This window comes from Mesoplodon mirus, assembly GCF_964341445.2.
Source record: "Mesoplodon mirus genome assembly, chromosome: 15".
NCBI lineage: Eukaryota > Metazoa > Chordata > Mammalia > Artiodactyla > Ziphiidae > Mesoplodon > Mesoplodon mirus.
The window spans coordinates 41,984,899-42,010,935 of NC_138991.1; the positions used below are offsets into that span (position 1 = coordinate 41,984,899).

Here is a 26,037-nt window from a genome sequence, read left to right on the forward strand (position 1 = left end):
ATTATAAAGGATTTGGGTTCCTTAGGCTTAGGTTCCTCAGCTGTGACACCAGCCCCATGGGACTTGGGGGCAAGGGTAGCCCATGTGAGATGAAGCTTGTTTTATTGATGGCCTAATGAATAATAAAGTCCTTTGTCTCTGACTCCAGAGTCTCGTGACTTCTGCCAGCATCCATGAAACTGGCAGGCTAACTTGTTACGTTTAAGAGGGTAAAAACCCATGTCAGTCACAGTTCTTGACAACATGGCAAATAAGCACATGAAAAGTTGTTCAACATCATCATCCGTTAGAGAAATGTAAATTAAAACCACCATGAGATTTCACTCCACACCTATTAGAATGGCTAAAATTAAGAACAATACCAAGTGGTAGCAAGGATGCAGAGCAACTAGAACCCTCCTAGTGGGATGCAAATAGTACAACCACCATGGAAAACAATCTGGTAGTTTCATAAAAAGTTAAATACACTTACCATACAACCCAGCAATCCTATTCCCAGTTATTTCCTCCAGAGAAATAAAACTGATGTTCACTCAAAAATCTATACAAAAATGTTTCTAATAACATTATTTATGATCATTAAAAAATGGAAACAACCAAAATATCCTTCAATAGATGAATGAATAAACAAACTGTGTGGTACATCCATGCAATGGAATGCTACTCAGCAAAGACAACAACAACAAAAAAACATACCCAACAACTTGGATGAAATCTCAAAGGCTTTATGATGAGTGAATGAAGCCCGTTTTAACAGTTTACATACTGTAGGGACTTCCCTGGTGGTCCAGTGGGTAATACTCCACACTCCCAATGCAGGGGGCTCGGGTTCAATCCCTGGTCAGGGAACTAGATCCCGCATGCATGCTGCAACTAAGAAGCCCGCGTGCCGCAACTAAAGATCCCGCATGCTGCAACGAAGATCCCACATACTGCAAATAAGACCTGGTGCAGCCAAAATAAATAAATAAATAAAGTAAATAAAATAAATATTTTTGAAAAAACTTTACATACTGTATAATCAGGGTTTGTTAGGAATTAGGGTTGGAGGGAGGGTGTCTATAAAGGAATAGCACAAGGAACTTTTTTAGAGGTGACAGAACTGTTCTGTATTCTGATTATGGAGGTGTTTACATAAATCTATACATGTTTTTTAATTCACAGAACTGTATACTCCCCCAAAATCCAACTTTACTGTATGATTTTTTTTTTTTAATTTGAGAGGCAATTTCTAGTTTGGATTGGGGAAAAGTGCAGAACAGGAGACAGGGATAGTGATCAAGAGACAAATACAGTAAGAGGTTATAATAATAGAGGTAATACAGTGGGAATGGAAAGGGGAGGGATGGCAACACACTCTGGCAGTAGGGTCTGTAAGAGTTAACTAATGAGACATGGCAGGGAGACCTGCACGTTTACAAATACTCTTCATTGCCTCTATGAGATTAAAGCCCTCCAAGGACAGGATTTAGATCTAACGCACTTATCATTTAGTAAATGAGGCTGAGGTAGAAAGGAAGAATAACAAAATATAGCCAGAGTCTAGAATAAGTCAAGAAACTTTAAAGGCCATCTACTTTCTCCTATTACAATACAGATAAAGACACTGAGACTGAGAAATTATGATTTGTTCAAAAAGGTAGTAAGTGGCAGGGACATCACAAGAGCCTAAACTTGTACTAAGTCCTGAGTGCCATCAAACTATTTTGAGAGTCTGAGCTAATCTCACCATCAATATACTGTGGTCCCTTTCTTCAATTCCAAGAGGAGTAGGCAAAAAGAAATATCTGTTTTTTCCTTATACCAATTCAGTAAGTTTAAAATTTTTTATACTACAAAGACTATAGCACAGGTCTGTTACTAAAATGAACACATTTTAGGGAGTCTACCTAACACATGTGTCAGCAACTTCCCTTTCCTCAGAGAACTGTTCCCCAAATCTACAAAGGTCAGCTGCCGTGTTTGTATATGGTGCAGTCCCCCCTCCCCCACCACTGCAGGGCCATAGCTGATTGATCCAGAGGTGGACACTTGACCCAAAATGAAGTTTTGGAAATGGGACTAAGTCTGGGCTGTTTTCTTGAATGATGGAGAAGTTGCGGCATGACCACCTTCCAACAAGTGGTCTGAGAAACCAGTCTGCAGATACAACAGACTGGTATACAACAAGAAGCAGAGAAAAGTGGCAGAAGAAAAATACTCTCTAGGTCCTGAGGGGTTTCCATTTCTCAGTTCCAATCCTTTGCTAAGGTTTAGCTGCTTGCCTACCCTCAGATTTTGAAACACACCCCTTGATCCCTGACTGTTTTTTTCTTATGCCAGCTCCAGTAGAGCCTATTACCTGCACTCAGAGACTTGCCCAGGTACTATGTGAGAGTTAGAAAAACATAGAATTGCTGTGAGGACTACTTGGCATATACTAAGAACTCAACAGGTTAAGATGAAAACTTAAAAATAATAGCTATGTGTCTATGAAGACCAATTTGATGTGCACATGAGAACATGGAGTTCGGTCAAATCTGCATTCAAATCCCAGCTCTGAAATGTGACTTTGGACAAATTAATATTTCTGAAACTTCCATTCATACTCCTCTATCCAACTTCTGCTCCTACCTTTTCACAAATCTAAGCCTCATAGGCTTTGTGCCTCCATGACCTTCACTCTGTTTTACACCTGTGATTATGTTATCTCACATGGCCAAAAAAAGACTTTCCAGACAAGATTACTAATCAGTTGACCTTAAAATAGAGAGATTATCCTGATTTTCCAGGTGGGGCCAATATAAGCACATGAACCCTAAATGCAGAAGAGGACAGGAGCCCAGAATAGTCAAAACAATCTTGAAAAAGAATGTAGGAGCACTTATAGTTACCAATTTCAAAACTTACTGCAAACCTATGATAATCAAAACAGTGTGGAACTGGCACAAGGACAGACATGTGGAGCAATGGAATAGAACTGTGAGTCCAGAAATAAACCCACACATCTATGGTCACAACTATCAAACGGAAGAGTCTTTTCAACAAATCGTGCTGGGACAATGGGATCACCACATGCAGAAGAATAAGGTCAGACCCTTGTCTCACACCATGTATAAAAGTTAACTAAAAATGGATTAAAGACCTAAATGTAAAAGCTAAAACTATAAAAACTCTTGGCCAAAAACACAGGTAAAATTTCATGATCTTGGATTTGGTTAAGGAATCTTAGATATGACACCAAAAGCATAAACAACAAAAGAAAAGACAGATAAATTGTACTTCATCAGAATTAAAAACTTTTGTGCTTCCAAGGACCCCATCAAGAAAGTGAAAAGACAACCCACAGAACAGGAGAAAATATTTGCAAATCATGTATCTAATAAAGAACTTGTATACAGAGTGTGTAATGAACTGTTATAACTCAATATTTTTAAAAGATAAACAATTCAATTTCTAAAATGGGTAAAAGATCTGAATAGACACTTCTCCAAGGAAGATATGCCAATGGTCAATAAGCATGTTAAATGACTTTTGACATCATCAGTCATTAGGGAAATAAAAATCAAAACCACAATGATATACCACTTCACATTCAGTTGGACGGCTAGTATTAAAAAGTCAGATAGGACTTCCCTGGTGGCACAGTGGTAAAGAATCCGCCTGCCAATGCAGGAGACATGGGTTCGAGCCCTGGTCCGGGAAGATCCCACATGCCACGGAGCAACTAAGCCTGTGTGCCACAACTACTGAGCTTGCGCTCTAGAGCCCACGAGCCACAACTACTGAGCCCACGCGCCACAACTACTGAAGCCTGCGCGCCTAGAGCCCGTGCTCTGCAACAAGACAAGCCACCACAGTGAGAAGCCCGTGCACTGCCTCAAAGTGTAGCCCCCGCTCGCGACTAGAGAAAGCCCACATGCAGCAACGAAGACCCAACACAGCCAAAAAAAAAAAGTCAGATAATAACAAGTGTTGACAAAGATGTGGAGAAATTGAAACACTCATACATTGCTGATGGGAATGTAAAATGGTGCAGATGCTTTTGGAAACCATCTGATGGTTCCTCAAATGATTTTTTTTTTTTAATATTTTTGGCTGCATTGGGTCTTCGTTGCTGTGCATGGGCTTTCTCTAGTTGCAGCGAGCGGGGGCTACTCTTCCCTGCAGTGCACAGGCTTCTCATTGTGGTGGCTTCTCTTGTGGCGGAGCACAGGCTCTAGGCACGCGGGCTTCAGTAGTTGTGGCACATGGGCTCAGTAGTTGCGGCTCGCAGGCTCTAGAGCACAGGCTCAGTAGTTCTGGTGCACGGGCATAGCTGCTCTGTGGCATGTGGGATCTTCCCGGACCAGGGCTCGAACCTGTGTCCCCTGTATTGGCAGGTGGATTCTTAACCACTACGCCACCAGGGAAGCCCCCCTCAAATGATTTTAATTAGAGTTACCCAGCCATTCTGCTCCAAAGTATATACTCCAAGGTATATTTCCAAGAGAAATGAAAACATATGTCCACATAAAAACTTGTATATGAGTGTTTATATCACCAATATCCATTACAGCCTAAAGATGGAAAACAACCCAAATGTCCACCAACTGGTGAACAGACAAAAGGTAGTATATTCATACAATGAAGGATTATTCAGTCATAAAGAGGAATTAAGAACTGACACATGCCGCAACACGACTAACCTTGAAAACATTATGCTAAGTGAAAGAAGCCAGTCATAAAAAGACAACACATTATATGATCCCATTCACATGAAGGTCCAGAACAGGGAAATCTAGAGAGACAGGGAGTAGAGTAGTGGTTGCTTGGGACTGAGAGGGAGAGAACAAAATAAGAAGATATCTAAAGGGCATGGAGTTCCTTTCTGAGATGATGAAAATGTTCTAAAGTTGGCTGTGGTGATGGTTGCTTTTGAATTGTGCCCTTTTTAAAAAATAAATTTATTCATTTACTTATTTTTGGCTGCATTGGGTCTTTGTTGCTGAGCACGGGCTTTCTCTAATTGAGGCGAGTGGGGGCTACTCTTTGTTGCGGTGTGCCGGCTTCTCATTGCAGTGACTTCTCTTGTTGAGGAGCACAGGCTCTAGGTGTGCGGGCTTCAGTAGTTGTGGCACACAGGCTCAGTAGTTGTGGCTTGCAGGCTCTAGAGTGCAGGCTCAGTAGTTGTGGCGCACAGGCTTAGTTGCTCGGCGGCATGTGAGATCTTCCAGGACCAGGGCTCAAACCCGTGTCCCCTGCACTGGCAGGTGGATTCTTGACCACTGAGCCACCAGGGAAGTCCTGAATTGTGCCCTTTAAATGGGTGAATTCTATGGTATGTGAATTATACCTCAATAAAATTGTTTTTAAAATATAAAGCAGAAGAGGAGGGCAGAATGGGAAGTCAAAGAGATTCAAAGAACCACTGTTGGCTTTGAAGGTGGAAAAATGTAAGAAATGTGGGTGGCTTCTAGAAGCTGAGAATGACCCCTGGCTGACAGCCAGCAAAGAAATGAAGACCTCAGTTGCATAACTTCATTAAACTCAATTCTGCCAACATTTAAGTATGTCTGGAAGCAGATTCTCCCCATAGCCTCCAGATAAGAGCCCAGACTGGATGACATCTTAATTTGGACCTCTTGAGAACCTTAACAGAGTAGCTGGCTGAGCTGGCCAGGAGTGCTGACTTAACAATACTTACAATACTTTGGGTGTTGTTTTAAGCTGATAAGTTTGTGGTAACTTGCTATGGCAACAACAGAAAACTAATATAGGCCTCCTTTCAATTTCTCTCTTTCGGGGGCCTTTGCACAAGTGTTCTAATGCCTAAATGCTATGACCCTTGCTGTTTATATGCTGATTTCCCTCTCCTCATTTAGGTCTCAGCTTTCATGTCATACTTTCAGAAAGGCCTTCCCTGACCACTCTATCTAAAGCAGTACCTACCCCAACCTGCCCAACCCTCACCTCCACTGTGGGACCAGAATTGTTTCTCCATATCCAGGAAGAGTTAACCAAGCAGGCCTGAGTTGCTCAAATTGTGCACATTCTCGTTTTCCGAAGGCCCTGCTTCTGTGGCTGACTCCTGGCCAGCTCCTGGGAACTGAGGTCTTAGGAGTATCTTTATGTACTAACTGATAAGGGTGTTTTGTATGCTTGGAGTCTTAATCCACACTGTACCAACTTGTCTAGACAGTTTGTGCAGACTGTGTGATGTATGGTGAATACTGTTTTCCTTCTGTGGGGGGGGGGTCAATCATGAGGGTGCTTGTGCCTATGTGACCAGCCTCCAATAAAAACCCTGGAATCTTAGGCTTAAGTGAACTCCCCCAACAGAAAACACTTCACACATGTTGCCAGAGTTTGTTGCTGAGGGATTAAATGCACCCTGTCAACTCCACTGGGAGAAGACTCTTGGAAACTCATGCTTGGTATCCTCCAAATTCTGCTCAATGCACTATTTTCCTTCACTGATCCTGTTTAATATCCTTTCACTGTAATAAAACACAGCCAGGAGTACATGAGTTCTGCAAGCCCTTCTAGTGAATTACCAGACCTGGGGGCAGTCTTGGGGTCTGACGACAGGACGTGATCATAAAGGGGTGGTATAAGGGAGATCTTAGTGGCAGTAGTTCTGTATCTTGACTATGTTGGTGGTTACAGGAATCTACATATGTGATAAAATGGCACAGAACTATCATACACATTGTAGAGATGTCAACTTATTGGTTTTGACATTATACTATAGTTAACGTAAGACATAGCCATTGGGCAAACTAGGTGAAGAGTACACAGGACCTTTCTGTATTATCTTTGCAAGTTCCTGTTAATCTGTAATTTCAAATTAAAAGTGTTTTTAAAAAATTCCACTTAAAATTTATTAAATAAAAACACCTATGATTGAATTAACGTGTATCAGACAGTTGTACATACCACTCAGATCATTTCTGTTCCTAAATATGGAAAACAAAGTGAGCAAGTGAGCAACCAAAATAAAAGTACACGCCCTGATTTGAAAGGCTATGCAGTGATGATGAAGCTGTTTTGGTGAGGCAAAGCAGGTACAGTCAGCACATCCAGATTAGACATCAGAGTATATAGACACCATACCCTCAGTTAGGGAGAAACATGGGGGAATCAATTCTGAGACTCAATTCTGTCTTTCCCGGGCAGAAAGACCTATCCCTAGCCACAATCCAGAGGCAACTACCATCACTACTGCACCCAGCGGGGACGTCAGAGGGGCCACACCCAGCTCCTATTTGAGCTCTGCACTCCAGTAAGTAGTCTTTTACTGAGCAACCTGGGCACAAAGATTGCATAATTCAATTGGCCCACTCACATTAGGGAGGACAGAATAAAAATGATCTCTACTGCTGAGATAGCTGAGATTCCTGTGAATTCTGCCTCAGGGCTAGGTACCCTAAAAAGGGCGAGAGGAGCACAAAGCCCACAGAGTTGTGTATGTTCTTCCTTAAGGCTCTGCATGCAAACCACGTTCATTTCATAAAACAAAAAACAAAAAATACTTTGTAGATTTGAGTAGCTTCCCACTATCTTCCTTGTAAGAGTCCTGCTTCCTAGTCTTAGGTTTGATGTCATGTCCTCATAGATCATTCCTCTGGGCAACGCACCTGGGATTTACAGAAAACATCCAATCAACTCTACTAAAATGATAAACTATCCTTGAACCTCAGTTAACAAATAGAATTTACAGTTAAGCTTTTTCCCTTAAATTTGTTTTTTTTCCAGTTATAGAAGTAAAAGATGGTTACTCTAAAAAACCTGAGACATAAGTAGAAAATAAAGAAAACATCACCCAGAGGCAGTCACTATATTCTCATAGAGCTTTCTCTACTCATCATGATCTCATTCATTTATTCAACAAATATTTATATACTGATTTACACTACATGACAGGCACTTAGGATACAAATTTAAGTAATAATAAAGTCTCAGTCCTCATAGAGCTTACTGTCAAGTATGGAAGATGTGACTATATATCTAGAAGGCCTGAAAGAAGAAATTAAAGCACTATGAACACCGAGGAATTAATTAATTTTAAAATTACTGAATTTCATAAAAGAATTTGTTTATATGAAACAAGCTAAATATGTGTACATGAAATCTATGAAATTCTTATAATAGCCTGACAATAAGAAATTAGGAAATATAGAGATCTCATTCCCAATAGTATCGAAATGTAAAAACATCTAGTTACTATTTTAATAAGAAAATTATGTCACCTACATAAAAATACTGAGATATAAAGACGGCTTAAATAGTTGGCAACACATACCAGGACACAGTATGAGAAAGTTAAATATTTTATAAGTGGCAAATGTTTCAAAATTTTTAAGTTTACTATAAATGACAAAAAAATTCCAAAATAATTTTTTGGAACTTGACAAAATTATTCCATATTTTATCAGCAATAATAAACAGGCAAGAATTTTAAAAAATACTCTAAATTGGGCTTCCCTGGTGGCGCAGTGGTTGAGAGGCCGCCTGCTGATGCAGGGGACACGGGTTCGTGCCCCGGTCCGGGGGGGGATCCCGCGTGTCGTGGAGTGGCTGGGCCCATGAGTCATGGCCGCTGGGCCTGCGCATCCAGAGCCTGTGCTCCACAATGGGAGAGGCCACAACGGTGAGAGGCCCGCAAAAAAAAAACAAAAACAAAAACAAAAACAAAAAAAAAACAAACTCTAAATTAAATTTACTGAACTTTAATTTTCTGCAAACTAGTTAAAATTGTGTGAACTTAGCAAAAGAACTGGCAAATCACTTCAGAATGGATTAACCCCAAAATGAATTGCTAATACATAAAATAATTTATTATTAGAGGAAGGAGGAGAAAGGAAGAATTTTCAATAAACAATGCAGGGATAACTGGTCAGCAATCTGGTACCCCCCAAATTAATTACAGGAATCTTAAACAGGAACCTTAAAGAGTTAAAGTTTTTAAAAGACTAATGAAAAAATAGAAAGGACTAAAATTAAGTATTTATGAAACTTCTAAAGAGGTGAGGGCTATCTAAGCTCACAGGCTGCAGGAGAAATCAGAAAGGAAACTGATTTGAATAAGTACATTGAAACTTCTACCTAGTTTTTAAAAGGCCCCACTTAGAACCAAAATAGAAAGGCAAATAAGAGACTAGGCAGAATATTTTAAGTAAACAGGACGAGAGTGTTTTACCATATTTAGAAATTACACTAATAAGATTTGTAAAACTCTGGTATGCAGTATAAGGATATGAGCAGACCATTCACAAAACGGAAACAGCTTCCTAGGAACAGACATAGAATGTCAGAGGGTTTGTGCCTTGTGAACTCGGATTTATATCACCAAATTGGCCTCACAAAAAGGTTATACCTATTTACATTCCCACCTACAGTGATCCACTTTCCCACAAACTCATAAAAACTGTATTATTAGTCTTTAATTTTTGCCAATCTGAAAGGCAAAAAAAGAAGCATTTCTTGTTTTAATACCCATGTCCTTAAATTAACCATCTTTATAGATATTTATTGGCCATTAGCATATTTTCTTTGAAGAATTAAACTGTTCCTGTTCTTTGCTCACTTTTCTGTGACATCTTTTTTCTTTTTATAGTTGCTCTTTTTATGTTATCTTTTAGCCTTTGGCTGTGTATGTTAAGATACTATAGTTTTAATCAAAGACTGTATCCAGGTTTCACTGACTTTCATAGCGTTAAATACATTGCCTCCAAAATGAATGTGAATGTCACACAGATAATCAGTGGCAGAGTTCCAATGTTAAATATAACAATACAGGGCTTCCCTAGTGGTGCAGTGGTTGAGAGTCCGCCTGCTGATGCAGGGGATGCGGGTTCGTGCCCCGGTCCGGGAACATCCCACATGACACGGAGCGGCTAGGCCCGTGAGCCATGGCCGCTGAGGCTGCGCGTCCGGAGCCTGTGCTCCGCAATGGGAGAGGCCACAACAGTGAGAGGCCCGTGTACCGCAAAAAAAAAAAAAAAAAAAAATATATATATATATATATATATAACAATACAAAGTATCCAAACGCTAGCCTGCCCAAATAATTCCAAATGATAATCAAACCCATGTAATATAATGTAGAGTTTATGCTGCTGGAATGAGCAGAGCCAGCAGAGCAGCATTCTTAAGGAATGAATTCTAGACAACAATTTTCTATTGTATTATGTCACACCCTCTTCAGCAAAGTGAAATTATGACTCCAATTGGAGCATGCCATTCCCCAGGCAAATAACTCAAAATTACATGCAAAACAACCTGGCTGCTCGAGTCTACTTCTACCATGCTCTACCCTCTCTCTTCCATAGAAGCAGCCAATTCCTCAACTGGTCTATTTATTCAATAAGTAACTGACCAAAAATTATGTCTCTTAACTTAAAGTAACAGCAAACTGCAATATATAAGGTGGTTTCAATGACCAACGGTTTTGGTTTTGTTTCTGCAAACTTAAGCTTAGTTTTAGCTTTGCTGCAGCCATTTCAACCTTAGCCAGTTGCTGTGGCTGGGCTAGACATACACATATCTATGAGATAAGAGAAATACAAAAAGCAATTGCCTGGATAAAAATGTATTTATTCAGACTTGTTAGAGGGCTCAATCAAATAAATATTTGTATTATATTCTAAGTTTTTGAGAAGTGCCTTGTGCATAACAAAAAATTAAATTAAACTGCAGAAACTTTCAAAAGCTACTAAAACCATCCCATCTGCAGAAACTTTCAAAAGCTACTAAAACCATCCCATCTGTTGTAGGTTGAATTGTGTCCCCCCAAAAGATAGGTTGGACCCCAATATTGTAAATGTGACCTGATGTGGAAATAAGGTCTTTGCAGATGTAATTAGTTAAAATGAAGTCATACTGGATTAGGGTGGGCTCTAAATTGAATGACTAGTGTCCTCATAAGAAGGCCCTGAGAGACCCAGAGACACACATAGAGGCCGTGTGGTCACAGAAGCAGAGATTAGAAGGATGAAGCTACAAGCCAAGAACTCCAAGGACTGCCAGCAATCATCTTCCCTATAGCCTTCAGAGAGCATGGCCCTGCTGACACCTTGATTTCAGACTTCTAGCCTCCAGAACTCCAAAAAAATTAATTTCTGTTGTTTTAAGATTCTAGTTTGTGGTAATTTGTTACAGCAGCCCTAGAAAACTAGTAAACCATCCAGTAAGAATTGTGGTAAATTCTAGAAATAATTTAAAGAAATGAGTTTTCGGGCCTCCCTGGTGGCGCAGTGGTTGAGAGTCCGCCTGCCGATGCAGGGGATACGGGTTCGTGCCCCGGTCTGGGAGGATCCCATATGCCGCGGAGCGGCTGGGCCCGTGAGCCATGGCCGCTGAGCCTGTGCGTCCGGAGCCTGTGCTCCGCAACGGGAGAGGCCACAACAGTGAGAGGCCCGCGTACTGCAAAAAAAAAAAAAAAAAAAAAAAAAGAAATGAGTTTTCCACCAGTTGACAGAGCTGTGGATTCACAGCATTACTTGCTCTTTACAAATAGGATGATCATATATCTCAGTTAATGAGAACAGTCCTGGCGTATGCCTGCTGTTCTGGTAATAAAAGCATCCCTTTGGTTCTCAAAAGTGGCCTGTTTTCGATAATAAATTACATGGTCATCTTATGTATGAACAAGCCTAGAATACGCTTCTGTTTGTGTGCCTTCAAATCCCACCTATTCAAATAACGTCAAATGCCCCTTCCCCACCCTCAGAATAATTCCATCTCTCTGGCTTCTATAGTATTTTATAAATACAACTATTATAATACTGTTTTATTACAATTACTTGCTTACTTGTCCACTCCATGTTCGTAGACAAGACAGTGCCAGGAACAGAATGCGTACTCAATAGGTATCTTCTAAATGTATTAAATGATTTATTCAGAAGACTGACAAAGTACCTGCAGAGACGGTTTTCTTTCACTTTTGTCCCTTGTGAAAATTTAAAAAAGAAAATCTCAACTAGAACTGGCGACGGCAAGGCCTGTAAAGGGAGCTCTCGAGCCCTACCACTACACTCATCAGCCTCATCGTCAGTTACCCCGAACAGGAAGCCATCAATTACCCCAAGAGAAAGAGGTCAGTTACTGACTCCAACAGGAAAAGATGTACCTTGCACTCCCAAACAGGAAGTACACTACTTTACTACGTCAGCAAGAGAAAGACTTCCTTCTTTCCCAGCAACCAGCCTAGCCAACAGAAAAATGCCATAGTTCAGCCAATGAGAAGCTGGCGTCACCTGAACTTTTACTTGCTTCCAATGAACTTTTACTTTTTCCTCGCTGATGACTTCCTTTCCTGTCCCCCCCTCCTCCCTATAAAAGCCTTCCATGTTGTGTAACCCCTCAGAGTATCTCTGTTTGCCAGATGAGATGCTGCCTGATTCATGAATCACTTGATAAAACCAATTAGCTCTTCGAATTTATTCAGCTAAGTTTTGGTTTTAACACCCTTATATACTCTCTGGGGCGTAGGAGGTAGGAAGAGAAACTTAAACAGCAAAATGACTAGCTTATAAAGCCGTGGTTCTCAAATTTTAGCATGCGTAAGTGTCACCTGGAAGACTTGTTAAAACACACAGTATGGGGCCCCAACCCAGACTTGCTGATTCAGGAGGTCTGGGGTAGGTAAGGCCTGAGAATTTGCATTTCTAACAGGTTTCCAGGTGATGTAGCTAGGAGCTACTCTTTGAGAACCACTGCTATAAAGTAAGCACCACAATTACTAAAAGATTAATTTCTTCTTATAACTTCATTCCTAGCGGGAAACTCTTCTGAATATGACGCTTAAGGCAGACCAACACTCCTGCTGAGAATTAGGAAAGCCAGATACATTTTAAAAACCAATGTTTAGGGGCTTCCCTGGTGGCGCAGTGGTTGAGAGTCCGCCTGCCGATGCAGGGGACACGGGTTCGTGCCCCGGTCCGGGAAGATCCCACATGCCGCGGAGCGGCTGGGCCCGTGAGCCATGGCTGCTGAGCCTGCGCGTCTGGAGCCTGTGCTCCGCAACGGGAGAGGCCCGCGTACCGCAAAAAACAAACAACAATAACAACAACAAAAAACCAATGTTTAAAGGCATGAGAAAGCAGCTGAAGCAACCAAGACTAGAAGGGTCTAGGTTCTGGAAAAAGAGGGGAACTGTAGAGAAACAAAATGACATTCTGCAGCCACTTTTCCCCCAAGTGCATCTGCTGATTCTGGGGCAAAAAGCCGAGAATCCAGACTTTCCTTCAGCAGAGGAACCATGAGAGCTTTTGGAAGAGGTGAAAAGCAAGACTCAAGGAGTCAAGATCCCAGTGAAAGAGGAGAGTTGAAGAACTGGGCCTAACAAAAGTCTGGCTTTCCGCTGAAGACATTTACCAAATTCTGCAGTTGCACAAAGAAGGCTTCAAAACAAAACTAAAAGCCTCTGAAAATCAAGAGTAGAATTTTCAACAATCTCATTGTTCTCAGGAAACAAAGATTACAGAACAGAAGATACAAGGAGGAGGGACCCCTGTGAATTCAAGAAACTATCAGTTGGAAGCCCTGGATGCCTGGCTACTTGCTAGCATTAAAGGCAAACTAGAGGGAAACACTGCCTTACCAAACTGGCAACACAACCTCAACCAACAACTCAGTCCCTAATAGGATTAGGTGATGAGCCCCTACTCTACCTGGCTAGCAAAAGGGAGGGAGGATTTCCTCTGAAAAAGAACAGCATCATCTGGAGCTTCATTTTATACATAACGCTCAGCATTCATATAACTGAAAACCAAAAGGAAAAAATAGATAGAAACAGATGCTCAGATAATCCAGACACTGAAGTTAACAGAAAGACTTTTAAATAATGATGGCTATTTAAATTTCCTATTTTAAAAAAACAGGGGAAGTAAGAGGAAGCAACATATAAAAAGAAGAACTGCAACTGAGAATTGGAATCTATAAGAATCAAACTGAAATTCTAGATCTGAAAAGTATATTAACTTAAAGAATTCAAAGGGTAGACTTAAGAGCAGGTCAGACACAGTAGAAGAGAGGATTAGTAACTAGAACCCAAGTCGATAAAATATATCCATACTGAAGCAGAGATAAAAACTAACAGAAAATACAAGGGCTGGTGGGAATGTAAAAGGGAATGAGGAACACTGTGAAAAAGTCTACCAGGTGCGTAACTGGAGTCCCAAAAGGAGAGGAGAGAGTAATTAGGTCAGAAGTAATATTAAGAGGAAAGAATGAAGTTTTCCAAATTGTTGAAGACAACCCATAAATTTAAGAAACTCTGTGAACCCCAAGCAGAATAAAGACAAAGAAAACCACACAAAGACATAGCATAATTAAACTGCTGATCATCAAAAACAAAGAAACTCTTAAAAGTAACCAGTGGAAAAAAGATACATTACTTTCTTAAGAGCAACAATAAAACTAACAGCTAAATTCTCAAAAGAAATAATAAGAAACTCTTAAAAGTAACCAGTGGATGGGCTCCCCTGGTGGCCGCAGTGGTTGAGAGTGCGCCTGCCGATGCAGGGGACACGGGTTCGTGCCCCGGTCCGGGAAGATCCCACATGCCGCGGAGTGGCTGGGCCGGGGGGCCATGGCCGCTGAGCCTGCGCGTCCGGAGTCTGTGCTCCGCAACGGGACAGGCCACAACAGTGAGAGGCCCGCATACCACAAAAAAAAAAAAAAAAAAAGGCAAAATACAGATATTTTTCAGACAAACAAAAAATGAAATAATTCATTATTGGCAGGCTTGCATTAGAAGAAATACCAGAGGGAACTCTTCACATGGAAAGGAAAATTATCCTATCCCAAACAGAAACAAAAATACAGGAAGGGATAAAGAGCAATGGAAAGAGTAAATATGTAAGGAAATATACATGAATATTGATTATTTTAAAAAACAATAATTTCTTATGGGTCTTCAAATATATGTCGAATTAAAATGTTTAAAACAGAGTAACACAAAAATACAGGAAAAAGACAAATGGAGTTAGTATCTAAAGTTCTAGGGCAGTGGTTAAGACTGCGCTTCCAATGCAGGGGGCCTGGGTTCGATCGCTGGCCAGGGAACTAAGATCCCACATGCCTCCTGGCGTGGCCAAAAAATAAAATTAAAAAAATAAAGTTCTAGCATTATTGGAGAAGTGATAAAAGTTATAATTTGGGGCTTCCCTGGTGGTACAATGGTTAAGAATCTGCCTGCCAATGCAGGGGACACGGGCTCGAGCCCTGGCCTGGGAAGATCCCACATGCCACAGAGCAACTAAGCCGGTGCGCCACAGCTACTGAACCTGCACTCTAGAGCCTGTGAGCCACAACTACTGAGCCCACGTGCTGCAACTACTGAAGCCCACGTGCCTAGAGCCTGTGCTCCGCAACAAAGAGAAGACACGGCAATGAGAATCCCACGCACCACAGGGAACAGTAGCCCCTGCTCACTGCAACTAGATAAAGTCCCCCCACAGCAACGAAGACCCAGTGCAGCCAAAAAAAAAAGTTATAATTTGTATTAGATTATAATAAGTCAAGGGTGTATGCTATAATCTCTAGTGTAACCACAAAAGAATAATAAAAGAATGTATAACTAAGAAGTTACTAGAGAGGAAAAATTAAATTATAATTGAATAATAAATAATCCAAAAAGAGGTTAAAAAAGGAACAAAACAGGTGAGTCAAAAAGAAGATGGTAGATATAATACCAAATATAGTGACAATTACATTAAATGGACTAATGATTCTAATTTAAAGACTAAAATCGTCAGACTAAAGAAAAAAAAACTAAATCTAACTTCATGGTGCTTTCAAGGACAAAGAAAGTTGGAAAGTATAAGGATGGAAAAAGGTATACATAGCATGCAACATTTATCAAGAGAAAGCAAGTAGAGCTATACTGGTATCACACAAAGTAGACTTTAAGGCAGAAAGCACTACTAATGATTTAAGGATAACAGTGTTAATCCACCAAGAAAATTCTAATGTCAGCCAACTGGTTAGAAATTAGTCATCACTGGGAGCTAAGAAGAATACACTGGCTGAAACAATTCTGTTTAGGAAATCTATGGCAGCTCAAAGAAGGGTAGAACTACACAGTAACATAGAGCTTAAATACCAGACTTCTTTGCAATACAATAAAACTCCCATTTGTACCTTATGGTGAGTTCTGAAATGCTTACACAAAATATTAAAACTTTAAAATCAAGAAATAACAGGTAGACAGATTTAGACAAAAAAAAATACACATTAATAACGATCAGAAGATATTCTGGGGTGATGTAGTGTTTACTAGACTGGGTAGTTTGGTAAAGCACTAAAATTCATAACTATAAAAACTAGACTTCCTGAAATTAAACCCTCAGAAAAAGAAAAAAATTTTTTAAGTATTTTTCAGTACTCAGATTGTTCTCCTCCAAATACAGCTGAAGCGTTCACTGAAGACTGAAATTGAAATCTCTGTATTACATTTACCTAAATGGCAGACTCACCATTATAACCATTATTGGTGGTGTTTGGAGCTGGAATTGATTGGACTAAAATCCAACCTCCTGTACAGTTTTTCTGTCAGAATCTAAGAACTTTAAACTTCAAAAGAACCTCAACTTATTTCTCAAGCATTATTTTGTAAGAAATAAGTTGAGATTATATATATATATTTATATGGGGGGGGTCAGTTATTAGACCAACATACTGAAAAGGCAAAAATTCTTCTTTAGGGAAATAGGCTACAACCTCTTATGGGTAACAACAACAAGAAAATCTGCCTGCAATTTGTTCTCAAATATGTGCAAGAATAAAAGTAGGCTCTTGAAAAGAACTTATTTACAAAACAGAAATAGAGTCACAGATGTAGAAAACAAACACATGGTTACCGGGGGGAGGGATAAATTGGGGGATTGGGATTGACATATACACACTACTATACATAAAATAGATAACTAATAAGGACCTACTGTATAGCACAGGGAACTCTACTCAATACTCTGTCATGGGCTGTATGGGAAAAGAATCTGAAAAAGAGTGGTTATATGTATATGTATAACTGATTCACTTTGCTATACACCTGAAACTAACACAACACTGTAAATCAAAAATACGCCAATAAAAAATAAAATAAAATAAAATGAAAGTAGGCTCTTGGGAGAAAGTGGTGTCTACTTCATACAGTTGATATTCAAAGGACTTAATTTCAATTTTGTCTCTCATCAGCCACTCTATTTCCTGGGGCAGGTAACATCACATGATGCATTGTAAAGGTATCAGCAGCTAGCATGTCGTATGAAAATACTTTGCCACCTGATTATTCCTTATAAATGATATTTAAGATGTGTCCATTCATAACTATACAACATTTGAGACCACAAATGAAATCTACACACTTATCACACTACAACCCCAACTTCAAAGGCTAATTAATTTACACAAATACATAATCCAATTTGCTAAGTAAAAGTTAAGCATATTACTTCCTGAGACACTAATTATAATGGATTTTAGACATTCTGTTTCATCAGCCTATTTTTTGTTTGTTTGTTTTCACATTTTTAATTTGTATTCTTCTTATAATATCCTATTCAAAACTCAGGTCACTAGCCTACCTAATTTCTCAGGAACCTATTTAACAATGACAAAAGCTCTGTGGAAATGCAATTAAGGAAACACTATGTTACATAACTGTATTTAGGCAAGGACAGTTCCACCCACTGTTTACTAATTAAGGATGAATAAGGATGTTCTCTACTCTTTAGTTTTGTAGGCTAGGTCACAATTTACAATATACTGTAGGAACTATATTACAATACTTCAAAATAAAATAATCTGGAATAACCTGGAATAGTCTCATATGAAAACTCACAATAAATAATGGTTTACTTATCTGTACAACTCTAATGCAATACAATTCCTAATAAAACATGGAATAAGATTTAAGAACATATACACCCAGCGATGTCACTACAGAAGTATAACCTAAATTTATCCCAAATCACAGCAGTGAGATCACCAGCTAAAGTTTTACTCTAAAATATAAATATAGACCTCTCTTTCCAGAATGGCACACTATCTTTATAACTGTATCATTGTGGTTTTCCTGATCTGATGAGACAAATTTGTAATAAATAGAAAGAAAAAAATATGCATTTCAGATGCAAACAAACACATAAAATAATATTCCCACTTTTCTAACCCTGATAGATGCCTAGAAGATGTATGTTTCCCAGCTTTATAAACTAGGGCCAAATGCCCTAAACTTGTAGCTCTCAGCTCACCTTCTGGATGGACGATTCAGAACTGTTCAAGGCCCTTCTGCAGTGGTGGGCTCTAATACTGGCCAGTGGGTTTACCTCTATTAACTGTATGGTCTAGCCCCATCTGTGGGCCCAGTCTAGTCCACCTCAAGCAGTATAAAGTCATATGTGCAGACCACTGAGTCTGTCAGACTACCTGAGCTCAAATCCCCATCACCTCTTGTATGACCTGGAACAAGTTACTGCTGTGAACCACATTTCTTTACATTTTTCTTTTAAGAAAGGGAATAAACGAAGATGACAACATTGAGATAATGCATGTAAAGAGCTTATTATTAGCACATGCCTGGCCCATGCTAGCACTTGATAAGTTCTAACTAATTACTTAAAAGGTCAACTTTTTATTTAGCTTGAGCAAAATACAGATACATTAATTTACTGGACACTACATCTAAGATGAGCGGATCTGTTCCCTTCTTAAAAATAAATTACAGGGCTTCCCTGGTAGCGCAGTGGTTAAGAATCCGCCTGCCAATGCAAGGGACACAGGTTCGAGCTCTGGCCAGGGAAGATCTCACATGCTGCAGAGCAACTAAGCCTGTGCGCCACAGCTACTGAGCCTGAGCTCTAGAGCCCGCGAGCCACAACTACTGAGCCCATGTGCCACAACAACTGAAGCCTGCGCGCTTAGAGCCCATGATCCGCAACAAGAGAAGCCACCGCAAGGAAGAGCAGCCCCCGCTCACCGCAACTAGAGAAAGCTCGCGCACAGCTACAAAGACCCAACACAGCCAAAAATAAATAAATAAAATAATTAACATTAATTAATTAATTAATTACATGCCTGGACTTTTCAAGCCAATGCTCTCTGTGCTGCAGCTAACACTCCGAACCTCCTTCCAGAAATGAATCTTGGTATTCACCTGATATTCCTTCAGCCCATCTGAGTGTGGAGGTGAAGTGACTTTTACTTAAATATTTGTCAGTCTCCTCCATTTTCATACCCCCCATGATAAAGCATGCCTGCTAAAAATATAGCTCTGTGATTAACCAACAACACAAAAAATATATGTACTTAAGGAACTTGTTGGGAAGCACAAACACAAACACCACTGCTGATAAATTAATAACAAAAGCTCCACTGAGAAACAAAACATTTATGAAAGGTAACTTGAAAAATGTGTAATCCCCATCTACTTATCTAGATAATGTAAAACAGATCCTTAAATTAAATCAGTCTACAGAGCTAAGTGCTTAGTCCACATTATTTTGCCAACACCAGAACTGTTTTTGTTGAATTATGTTTTGATCTTATGTCATCACCCTACACAATGAGGCAATGAGGAATTTTACTAAAAAACAAAGTAAAACACAACACAGCCCTCTGAAATGCATGGTGTATTTATACTTAAGGATGTAGTTGAGGAGTTTCTCAATACAAGGCATCTTTGGGAATCCAAAGGAGAAACTGGTCTTTTATCTTATGGTCACTGAACCATGTAACTGATTACATTTCTTTCTGAACTGGCTACTAAAAAGCAGAGTCAAATTTGTGGCCCTCTAACAAATACTTAAGACTCCAGTCCAAGTACTTTGTGTACAGATCTCATTTCTGTTTCCATCTTAATTTTTCTCCCACAGTCCTAAATCCATCACCCCTTTATTTCTGTCTGTTACCAAAAGCACGTTGTTTGTATCTTTGTAAGTCATTATGAATCCTTTCTGGAACAAGAGGTGATATAAGTAAATGGTATGCTCCACTTCAAAAACAGTATAGCACAATAGGAAGATATTTTCTTCCATGAATAAACATGTTATGAGTTCAATTTCTAGAGGCATTATCTTTCTTGTGCTCCAAAAGAAAAAAAGAAAGTGTTGTAGCAAACATTATATTTAAAATTAGGAAATTCTAACAACAGAGGAACTACCAAAATAAAACACTTTCATTATGTATTTTTAACTGTGGAGCACACAGAAACCTGTAAATATATCCCATGTAAAAATCCCCCAAGTCATTTTTATTTTTAAAATACAGACGAAATCACCACAAATGCAGTTGCATTTGAGTATTTATTCTGAATGAGAACTGAATAGGCTAGCTTCAAAAATGATTTATAAAATTTTTGTACAGCTCCTTCTGAGTTGCCCTGTGCCTAGCACAGGGGATGCTGCCAACCATTCCTTACTGGGAGACAGCACAGAATTTAAAGCCCCAAATGCTCTTGCTACATTCCTGCTTCAGGGATTTCAGTAATCTTATTGCTGTCATCTGAGCAAAACAAAAAGCTTAATATTCTCTTAGTGGGTAAAATTTTACCCTATCATGAACTCATACTTAGCATTCTGATCATAACTTCTAACTTTTAACTACAAATTTATCTAATTAATTGATTATAATTATAGTCCTTCACCCTCCTAGTGACCACAAACAAGTGAGCTATGCTACCAGAGACTTGAAAAACTGTTTTATTACACAACAAATATTACACTGCCTACCCCAACAACAGTAACTTCATCAACAACAGGAATCTCCCAGGGTAACTTGAAAGCAGCACCATAAAGTATAGCCTTTTCTTAAAGCATTTTAGGAGCTTTATCCAAATAACAAACAGATAAAATAAGAGCCACATAATATTATGTGGGATAAAGATGAGTCAATTGTTGTTTCTCCTAAGTGTTTATTCAACAAACAATAGTCTAGAGTATTTCAAGGCCTTTCAGTCATGTGAAAAAACATACATTACGTTCCTACAATGCTTTATGACAGAAATGAACATTTAATATGACTTTCAAAATGTTTGGCCTCTATTGTGAAACATTTTTTTTAGGGTGACAACTTTATTGCTGGGTTAAGAAGCCACTTAATAGCATTTCTATTCTAAGTCACAGAATAGACAGGTATGTTATGTTACACAGGTATGTCCTATATTTTAGGGATGGGTCATCTCTTCTAGAGATGTTTACTTTGCAACCAATATAAACACATGTGCCAAAAATTAAACTCACATTGTCAACACAGAAATTCTATGTCTCTAGCCAAAGATTGAGAAGAGTAAATGAAACAAGACCTTAGTTCTTCTATACATAGATATTAAAATAAGTACTGGTCAAGTCTTTTTTTCACTGAAAATCAACATCAGAAATCAATGATTTCTCATCGTCCTCATGGAACACTCATGAATGCCTGACTTGGATTGAGATGCAAAGAGATAAAAGCAGAATTCCTGCTTATAGAAGTTTACAAATAAGCAGGGTCACACACTCTCATACAATTAGTAAATGAATATAAAATTCAATTCAAACATTTAACAAGCAGAAACGATTAAAATACAAGCTAGCACATAATCAAGCACTATACGGGGCACAATCCTCATCAGCTGCATAGCAGCCCGTGTGTTAAGCAGGCAAATAACATAAAATTCCATGTTAACCAGGCAAATAACCCTCCTTAAAACCCTTCCCTGGTTCTGTCACTATCAGAGAAACGCCCAAGAATCTCCTGCATCTCTGCCCCTATCTGCCACCCCCCTCTGTCTGCATTTTTTCACTTTTCAAAAATCACCTCCTGGGAGTTGCTGGCCTCTTCTCCTTTAGTTGCCCCACGTCCACATTCCCACGACCTCTAAAATTCTCACCCCACCTTGTTAGGCGGAATGTTAACTCATTCTTCAAGACACTTCCAGAAATATTCTCTGGTACCTTCCTCCACCCTCCATGCCCTGCAGTCCCTCAAGACACCTGGGGTGTCCCCTCTCTGTGCTCTGCTGCTCACCACACTGCATGGCGAGGATCCTCGCTGTCCCTCTCTCCTAAAGTGGCTAACTTCTAGAGAAAAGAAAATGATTGCTTGGAAGGTCAATAAAAATTCAAATCCTTGAACACCTTAATCTTCCACCTAAGAACCAGTAACTCTTAAAATTAACATTCTTTATCATTAAAGGGATTAAGTAAAATCAAATCTCCTTGCAACTCCGGCAAGCTTTCTTGGTACAACTATTTTAATTAGTAACCTTGATAGATTTTGGGGGGGGTCGTTTTGCAGTTTTAGATTTACTGAAAAAACAGGTACAACTATTTTTTTAAACTCAAACAAACAAAACTCTTCAGATCCAAAAAAAAAAAAAAAAAAAAAAAAACTATTCCCCAGGTGATGCTGGAACTCATCCTGAAAAATTTTCACATCTAATTTCTCTGCTAGGCGAGTCCCGGCGCCCAGTGACACATTTCCCAACCACAGGGCTTGGTCACCAGCGCTGAGACACCACCAGCAGGCTCTGACCTATTCTCTGAAAGCGCCTGAGTCCCTCCACCCTGTCGACTAAACTTCCGTGATGGGCATCACCTCTGCTCTCCTCCGAGACGATTCGGAAGCAGGGACTTTTGCTCCTAACCTCAGGCCCACAACTTCGCCCTCAACCACGGGGCGAAAGTTAGGACCAGTCTTCTAGTCCCCGCGCTGCGAAAGACAGCATCCTCCCACCTCCAGGACCTTTCCCTCCCCGAGACCGACGCGGGTCCCTGAGGTCCCGGCGCCCCTGCCCAGGCCGGGCTGCGACAGGTCCCCGAGGGGCTCGGGGCACGACCCTCCCGGTCACCACTACAGGTGTCCCTCGGCACTCCGCCGACTGAACAGTGAGGAGGGAGCCGGCTGGAGCACAGCCATCCCGCGAGGGGTGGACGGGTGGCAGGAGGCGGCCAGGAAACGATACGCGTCTGCCCGTCGGAACTGGGCCGGGCCTCGGAGAACTTGGCGACGAGCGCCCGAAACGGGCAGGCCGAGCACGCAGAGGATGAGGGGGGCCGGCGACGGCCTGGGACCGGCCAGGGCCGCGCCGCCGGGCCCCGGGCTGAGCCGGAGGGCGGCAGGAGGCACCGGTGCGAGACGGCCCCAACCGGGTGTACAGCCCGGACCAATGACCCAGTAACCCCCACCGGTACGGCGCCGCCGCCCCACTGCCCCGACGTCGCCCTGGGCCCCCGTCCGTCCGCCCCGTACCTCACCTGCTGCTCCACCGACGTCCGGACAGCCGCTCTCCCCGAGCCGCTCGAGTAGGTCCGAGCGCCAGTCAAAACCCGCCCTCACGCCGGCCCTCCCTCTCGCAGCCCCGCCCCCAGCGCCGCGCGCGCACGCCACGCACGCACGGACGTCACTTCCGGGGCCTCTGCGCGCCGCCGGGAGGATGAGGTTACTAGTCCGAGTCTGCCCTGGGTGGAGCGGTCGGGCGAGACTGGCGTGGGTGACGGCACCGACAAAGCCGTATGGCGAAGGGAAGGAGGCGGCCTCGACTCTGGCCCCGGGGCGCTGACCTGGAGCGTTCGGGAGCCAGCGGAGAAGCGGGTGTTTCCTTGTCTTTTCCTCAACCCCTGCTACCGGGATCCCACTAGGAGTGGCCTGAGGGTGACACTGCCCATTCTTAGCTTGGAATGGGAGGCGGTGGCAAAGGCTGCGGCAGAGCGGTATTTGGGCCAGTGCACGGTTCCAGCCCGTAGGGAATGAGGCTGCCTGAGAAACTAATGAATCCCATCGCTTCACACGGATTTTAGGATTTTAAAAGTTCTTGAGTTAGAGGACTTAAAGAAATTGGCTGATCTATTAGCCGGTTTTACAGCTGAGCATAACTGAGTTCCAGAAGTTAAATATGTTAGCCAGTGTCACAGTATTAATGGTCGAGTTATAAATGGAATCCAATTCTCCGTGATTCCCGTTTCAGGAATGTTGGAGACAGCAGCTGCCTCTGTATTCTGGATGCCATCTATGGCACAAAGCGCAGCCACGACTGGAAAATAAATAAATAAGAGACAGAAAAGAAAATACTATAGTACAGTGTCTGGGAGGGAGCCCTGGGTTGGAATCCCAGGTTGGCTAAATGCTGCCTCTGTGATCTTGGACAGCTTGCCTAATATCTCAGTCTTTGCTCGTTATTTGCAAAATGGAGATTGATTTGTTCCTCACATTATTCCTAAACGCGGGAAGGTAGCAGAATATGCCACCCCAAAATATGCCTCTTTGACATAAGACTTATTCTGAGAAAGTAAACACAGAGAAGCCCTGAAAATAAACTAGAAGTTAACCTTTTGTAAGGGAAACGTACATTTATGAAGGAAATCGCTATTTGTAAAAGTGTCTCCCCCTCTGTACCTGGAAGAAAAGGACAACTCTAATAAATCGCTAGAGACTCATCAGTGGAGAAGACACTGACTTAAATCTGTATAACAAACTTCTTAGCTTGTTTATTTTTCTTTCCCTGGTCACCTCCATAACTGGTCTCCACCCTCTCCGCCCCCCACCCCCAACAGACACCTTTCCTTGTTTGTCTTCACCGGAAAATGGTATTTAAGTTGGCATTCTAAGCCTTTTCCCTGGGTATCTCCTATGTATATGTGAGGTATACATGTTAACAAATCTCTATTTGTTTTCCTCTTTGTTACTTTTTTATTATAAGGGTTTCAGCCAAGAACTCAGAAGAGCAGAGGGAAAATTATTTTCCCTCCCCTACAGTACTTAATGTATGCTAGGCTGAGGATACCAGACTATTAAAAAAAAAAAAGTAAGCTGAGAAGCTTACATTCTAGGGAAGAGGTGGAGGAGCCACTAAACAATAAATTATTTACAATAGTACATAGGATAGTGACCATTGCTATGGAAAAGAATAATGCAAGGGAGAGGGATAGCCAGTCCAACCAAAAAGTTTGATGTTTTAGGGTGGACAGGAAAGCCCTGGCTGAGAAGATGACCAGAGCAAAGGGTTAGGGAGCTAGCTATGCTACAATATTATGCAAGTATTTGGGCAAGAGTGTTCTAGGCACAGGGAACAGCAAGTGCAAAGGCCCTCCTGATGCCAACTTGTGTAGCTGTAGCAGTGAATTGAGGGGAGAAAGGAGAAGAGATCCAAAGGTAACGGGCAAAGCAAGTAAGGGGCAAACCCCAAAGTCAAAGTGGGAGGGGACTAGCAAAAGTGAGGACAAAGTCTGACTCACTGGGGCCATTAATGCAACAAACTACCACAAAACTACCACACTTCCCTCTGGGAGAAGGGGTGGCAGTGGAGGCTATTGGAAAGGGGCACCAAAGGTACAGTCAACTGAGCAGGCAATGTTTTAGTTCTTGAGCCGGGTGATAGGTATATGGCTACTCACTGTATTATTCTTTATTTCAATTTATGTGTTGTTTTGCATATTATGAAAATCAGTCCCATTGGAAAAAGTGAAGATAAAAGAGTAAATCCTGGAGTGGGTCAAAAGAAAAAGAGCCATCAAAGAGAAAAAAAAAAGACGAAAACTAAAAAAGAGGAGTAATGTGGAGGCTAAGGAGAGAGAGAAAGCCAAGGGATTGATCAGATGAGTCAAATTATGCAGAAAAGTTAGGTAAGATGAATCTACCGGAGAGAAATGAAAACATACTAATAGAAGTGCTTAAACTACACATCCTTGTCTTGTTCTCAATCTTAGTGAAAAAAACTTTCAGTCTTTCACCATGATATGATGTTACCAGTGGGTTTTTCATACATGGCCTTTATCATGTTGAGGAAGTTCCCTGCTATTCCTGGTTTACTGGGTGTTTTTATCATCAAAGGGTATTAATTTTATAACTTTATTTTTAATTGTAAAATATACATAATATAAAATTTACATGCAAAGGAGTGAAGTTGGACCCTTACCCAACACCCTGTAAAAAAAAATTAACTCAAAATGGATGAAAGACCTAAATGTAAGAGATAAAATTTAGAAGGAAGCACAGGGGAGAAAAGCTTCATAACATTGGATTTGGCAATAATTTCTTAGATATGACACCAAAGGCACAGGTAATAAAAGAAAAAAATATACATATTGGACTTAC

General features: G+C 40.9%; 1 protein-coding gene across 7 annotated transcripts in view; it reads right to left on the reverse strand.

Moving 5' to 3' along the window:
- LOC309817127 (rab5 GDP/GTP exchange factor) overlaps positions 1-23,287 on the reverse strand; it is a 118,508-nt gene extending 95,221 nt beyond the window's left edge. For 4 of the 7 annotated variants that reach the window (XM_082645119.1, XM_082645115.1, XM_082645121.1 and 1 more), the window contains exon 1: positions 23,202-23,287. The gene's annotated coding sequence lies outside the window, so the exon portion shown is untranslated. Of the gene's footprint in view, positions 1-7,493; positions 7,514-23,196 lie in introns of those variants that run through there. The other 3 variants (XM_082645117.1, XM_082645118.1, XM_082645123.1) reach the window with 3 other exon arrangements.
- Between the last annotated feature and the right edge of the window lie 2,750 nt (positions 23,288-26,037).